This window comes from Pelobates fuscus, chromosome 7 (assembly GCF_036172605.1).
Source record: "Pelobates fuscus isolate aPelFus1 chromosome 7, aPelFus1.pri, whole genome shotgun sequence".
Classification (NCBI taxonomy): Eukaryota; Metazoa; Chordata; class Amphibia; order Anura; family Pelobatidae; genus Pelobates; species Pelobates fuscus.
This window is the reverse complement of record NC_086323.1, coordinates 129,748,706-129,754,705: the sequence shown is the minus strand read 5'-3', so window position 1 is coordinate 129,754,705 and position 6,000 is coordinate 129,748,706. Positions and strand designations below refer to the sequence as shown.

The 6,000-nt window shown below is 37.8% G+C and overlaps 1 protein-coding gene across 1 annotated transcript in view; it reads left to right on the top strand.

The window, feature by feature from the left end:
• Window positions 1-2,987: 2,987 nt before the first annotated feature.
• The window catches only part of ARHGDIB (Rho GDP dissociation inhibitor beta), a 190,458-nt gene continuing 187,445 nt past the window's right edge, over window positions 2,988-6,000 (top strand). Inside the window, exon 1 of the mRNA XM_063426646.1 lies at window positions 2,988-3,004. The gene's annotated coding sequence lies outside the window, so the exon portion shown is untranslated. The remainder of the gene's footprint in view (window positions 3,005-6,000) is intronic.

The window sequence follows — 6,000 nt, the reverse complement described above, 5'->3', positions numbered from 1 at the left end:
ATCACTTTGTTAAATTGCCAACTTTGAAAAGGACATCTAATATTTTTGTCCCCATGACTTCCCCCCCAAAACAGAGAATCTAGTACATGGGGGTACTGTTACATTCAGGAGACAATGTTAAATACAAATAGTGAGGCTTTGTTGCAATAACTCATATCAGGAATATGAAATGTCCTGTGAAAATGGAGTTCATGTGCGTGAAAAAGCACAAATAAAGCTATAACCCCTATGTGGGCCCTTCATTTCTGATAAAGTGGTTAGACCAAACATCTTGCAATGCACCATTTCTTATACTCTGGGTTGCCTACTTTTGAAAATGGTATGCCATAATAGTGGAAATGTTATTACCCAGGCTGCCATGCTCTCTCAAATGCGATATAGGCCCAGAAAATCACTTTGCCAAATTTCAATGTAATAAAGCCTAAATGGATAAGCCGTATATATGACCGTGTAACTTTCCAAAACACCATAACACCTATACATGGGGGGTACCATGGCGCTCGTGAGACCTCACTGAGCAGAACTAGGAGTGTTTCAGGGCAGTAAACTATATACTAACAATAATATTATCAGTGAAAGTACAGATTTTATGTGAAAAATGCAAAAAAAACAAACAAACACTAAATTTGGCTAGGGTTTGTGCCCAAGTGGCTACTAGAAAAGACTGGGCATACCCCATTTTGAATACCCTGGGATGTCTACTTTTTCAAATGGTATGCCATGATGGGGGTAATTTTCATTTCTTGGCTGCCATACGGTCTCAAAGGCAGCCTGGACACTGCAAACTAATCTGACAAATTTCAAGGTGAAAAAGCATAAATGGATAAGCCGTATATATGACCCTGAAACTTTTCAAAACCCCATAAAACCTATACATGGGGGGTACCATGGCGCTCGTGAGACCTCACTGAGCAGAACTAGGAGTGTTTCAGGGCAGTAAACTATATACTAACAATAATATTATCAGTGAAAGTACAGATTTTATGTGAAAAATGCAAAAAAAACAAACAAACACTAAATTTGGCTAGGGTTTGTGCCCAAGTGGCTACTAGAAAAGACTGGGCATACCCCATTTTGAATACCCTGGGATGTCTACTTTTTCAAATGGTATGCCATGATGGGGGTAATTTTCATTTCTTGGGTGCCATACGGTCTCAAAGGCAGCCTGGACACTGCAAACTAATCTGACAAATTTCAAGGTGAAAAAGCATAAATGGATAAGCCGTATATATGACCCTGAAACTTTCCAAAACCCCATAAAACCTATACATGGGGGGTACCATGGCGCTCGTGAGACCTCACTGAGCAGAACTAGGAGTGTTTCAGGGCAGTAAACTATATACTAACAATAATATTATCAGTGAAAGTACAGATTTTATGTGAAAAATGCAAAAAAAAAAAAACAAACACTAAATTTGGCTAGGGTTTGTGCCCAAGTGGCTACTAGAAAAGACTGGGCATACCCCATTTTGAATACCCTGGGATGTCTACTTTTTCAAATGGTATGCCATGATAGGGGTAATTTTCATTTCTTGGCTGCCATACGGTCTCAAAGGCAGCCTGGACACTGCAAACTAATCTGACAAATTTCAAGGTGAAAAAGCATAAATGGATAAGCCGTATATATGACCCTGAAACTTTTCAAAACCCCATAAAACCTATACATGGGGGGTACCATGGCGCTCGTGAGACCTCACTGAGCAGAACTAGGAGTGTTTCAGGGCAGTAAACTATATACTAACAATAATATTATCAGTGAAAGTACAGATTTTATGTGAAAAATGCAAAAAAAAAAAACAAACACTAAATTTGGCTAGGGTTTGTGCCCAAGTGGCTACTAGAAAAGACTGGGCATACCCCATTTTGAATACCCTGGGATGTCTACTTTTTCAAATGGTATGCCATGATAGGGGTAATTTTCATTTCTTGGCTGCCATACGGTCTCAAAGGCAGCCTGGACACTGCAAACTAATCTGACAAATTTCAAGGTGAAAAAGCATAAATGGATAAGCCGTATATATGACCCTGAAACTTTTCAAAACCCCATAAAACCTATACATGGGGGGTACCATGGCGCTCGTGAGACCTCACTGAGCAGAACTAGGAGTGTTTCAGGGCAGTAAACTATATACTAACAATAATATTATCAGTGAAAGTACAGATTTTATGTGAAAAATGCAAAAAAACCAAACAAACACTAAATTTGGCTAGGGTTTGTGCCCAAGTGGCTACTAGAAAAGACTGGGCATACCCCATTTTGAATACCCTGGGATGTCTACTTTTTCAAATGGTATGCCATGATGGGGGTAATTTTCATTTCTTGGCTGCCATACGGTCTCAAAGGCAGCCTGGACACTGCAAACTAATCTGACAAATTTCAAGGTGAAAAAGCATAAATGGATAAGCCGTATATATGACCCTGAAACTTTCCAAAACCCCATAAAACCTATACATGGGGGGTACCATGGCGCTCGTGAGACCTCACTGAGCAGAACTAGGAGTGTTTCAGGGCAGTAAACTATATACTAACAATAATATTATCAGTGAAAGTACAGATTTTATGTGAAAAATGCAAAAAAAACAAACAAACACTAAATTTGGCTAGGGTTTGTGCCCAAGTGGCTACTAGAAAAGACTGGGCATACCCCATTTTGAATACCCTGGGATGTCTACTTTTTCAAATGGTATGCCATGATGGGGGTAATTTTCATTTCTTGGCTGCCATACGGTCTCAAAGGCAGCCTGGACACTGCAAACTAATCTGACAAATTTCAAGGTGAAAAAGCATAAATGGATAAGCCGTATATATGACCCTGAAACTTTCCAAAACCCCATAAAACCTATACATGGGGGGTACCATGGCGCATGTGAGACATCACTGAGCAGAACTAGGAGTGTTTCAGGGCAGTAAACTATATACTAACAATAATATTATCAGTGAAAGTACAGATTTTATGTAAAAAAAAGAAAACACAAAAAAAACCGCTAACTTTGGCTAGGGTTTGTGCCCAAGTGGCTACTACAAAAGACTGGCCATACCCCATTTTGAATACCCTGGGATGTCTACTTTTTCAAATGGTATGCCATGATGGGGGTAATTTTCATTTCTGGGCTGCCATACGGTCTAAAAGGCAACCTAGGTCACTCAAACCAATCTGTCAAATTTCTATGCAGAAAATAAAATAATGGACAAGTCGTATATTTGACCCTGTAACTTTCCAAAACCCCATAAAACCTATACATGGGGGGTACTGTTTTACTCGTGAGACATTTCTGAATACAAATATGTATGTTTTATTGCAGGAAAACCGAATAGTATTCTGACATTAACAGTTAAATTGCCATGCTGAAATTGAAAAATAACAAGATTTCATAATTTTTTCAAGTTTTTTAGATTTTATTCATATAAAATGGAGTTCCATACATGAATGTTTGATATTAAATGAAAGCCCTGTTTCCCCTGAACAAAATGATATATAATAAGTGTGGGTGCACTTAGTATGAAAGAGGTAAATTATTGTTGAACAGACATATAGTCAAAATCTGTGGTTTGTTTACATTTTTTTTGGTTCACAACTTGTACATTTGGCTGCGGTCTTAAGGGGTTAAACATTAATATAAAAAATGTGCAAGTTCCTCAAATGTCACTTCCAGTTTTAAATGTATAGTATTGAAGCTTGTTTACGATGCATTGACCTATAGAACGTTTGTATGTAATTTTCATAAATGCACAACCAAAATAAAGAATTACAAAAAAAGAAAAAAAATATGTGAAAATAGATTTTTGGATACTGCATTCTTGGCCACTTCTCACTTGATCTGTGAGTAAAATCATCTTTTAGTTTGGTAAACGTATCTTTTTGCAGCAAGTATGGTCTACCAAAAAGTATGGTAGATGTATCTTTTCTCAGCAAGGTCCACATAGTAGATAGGAGGGGAAACACTAATTCCTCATTTTGGTAATGTAAAATCTGAAAATCAAGAAGTATATAAAAATCTATTTAAAAAAAAATCATACACAGTCCTTAAAGGGACACTCTGAGCACCAGAACTACTACAACTTAATGCAGCAGGTATGATACATAGACGTTGTCCCATAGTTTACATTTACAATGTTTACATTTGTCCGACAACCCACCTATAGTGACTATCAAACTGAAAGCCACTAGCTGCACCATCTCCTTAAAACATTTGATTTTTGAATTTCTTTATGTTTGGCATCAGCACATAGAGCATGACGACCAATACAGTTAATGCTTGACTTCAATACTTTTATTTGTGAAACATCAGATTGACAATTGCCATGCCTGTGCACTATGTCTCTAATATGTCTCTAAAAAAGCATTGGACAGAATCAATCTTTACGACCTCACAGAAGGTGGAGTGACTGCTGGGAGGAGATTGCGCCAATACTGTATTAAAGATAATGGTTATTTTCCATATTTTTGTTCTTGTTTTTTTTGTTTTTTTGTTTTTAATTTACAAAGGAGGGCACTGAATCTAAAGACAGCAAAGATCATTATTATATTATTAATAAATACATCTTTGTATGATAGAGTAAAAGGAGTGTAAAGCAGAGCAACAGCAATCAGTGAAGGATAATGATCAAGCTAAAAGTGCATAATGAGGCAGTGAGTAGTGAAATGGTAACATTACAGCAGTCCTTAATAGCAATTAGCAGCGGTAACATTAGACAAGTCCTTAATAGCAATTAGCAGCGGTAACATTAGAGCAGTCCTTAATAGCAATTAGTAGCGGTAACATTACAGCAGTCCTTAATAGCAATTAGCAGCGGTAACATTAGAGCAGTCCTTAATAGCAATTAGTAGCGGTAAGATTACAGCAGTCCTTAATAGCAATTAGCAGCGGTAACATTAGAGCAGTCCTTAATAGAAATTAGCAGCGGTAACATTAAAGCAGTCCTTAATAGCAATTAGCAGCGGTGACATTAGAGCAGTCCTTAATAGCAATTAGCAGCGGTAACATTAGAGCAGTCCTTAATAGCAATTAGCAGCGGTAACATTAGAGCAGTCCTTAATAGCAATTAGCAGCGGTAACATTAGAGCAGTCCTTAATAGCAATTAGCAGCGGTAACATTAGAGCAGTCCTTAATAGCAATTAGCAGCGGTGACATTAGAGCAGTCCTTAATAGCAATTAGCAGCGGTAACATTAGAGCAGTCCTTAATAGCAATTAGCAGCGGTGACATTAGAGCAGTCCTTAATAGCAATTAGCAGCGGTAACATTAGAGCAGTCCTTAATAGCAATTAGCAGCGGTAACATTAGTGCAGTCCTTAATAGTAATTAGCAGCGGTAACATTAGAGCAGTCCTTAATAGCAATTAGCAGCGGTAACATTAGAGCAGTCCTTAATAGTAATTAGCAGCGGTGACATTACAGCTGTCCTTAATAGCAATTAGCAGCGGTAACATTAGAGCAGTCCTTAATAGCAATTAGCAGCGGTGACATTAGAGCAGTCCTTAATAGCAATTAGCAGCGGTAACATTAGAGCAGTCCTTAATAGCAATTAGCAGCGGTAACATTAGAGCAGTCCTTAATAGTAATTAGCAGCGGTAACATTAGAGCAGTCCTTAATAGCAATTAGCAGCGGTAACATTAGAGCAGTCCTTAATAGTAATTAGCAGCGGTGACATTACAGCTGTCCTTAATAGCAATTAGCAGCGGTAACATTAGAGCAGTCCTTAATAGCAATTAGCAGCGGTGACATTACAGCAGTCCTTAATAGCAATTAGCAGCGGTAACATTAGAGCAGTCCTTAATAGTAATTAGCAGCGGTAACATTAGAGCAGTCCTTAATAGTAATTAGCAGCGGTAACATTACAGCTGTCCTTAATAGCAATTAGCAGCGGTAACATTACAGCTGTCCTTATTAGCAATGAATACGGTGAAACATATGTAGATGAGGGAATATTATTAGAATATACAAATAAATATTCTTAATATCTCTCATTGTCAGACACTGCAGAACACAGATTCAGAGG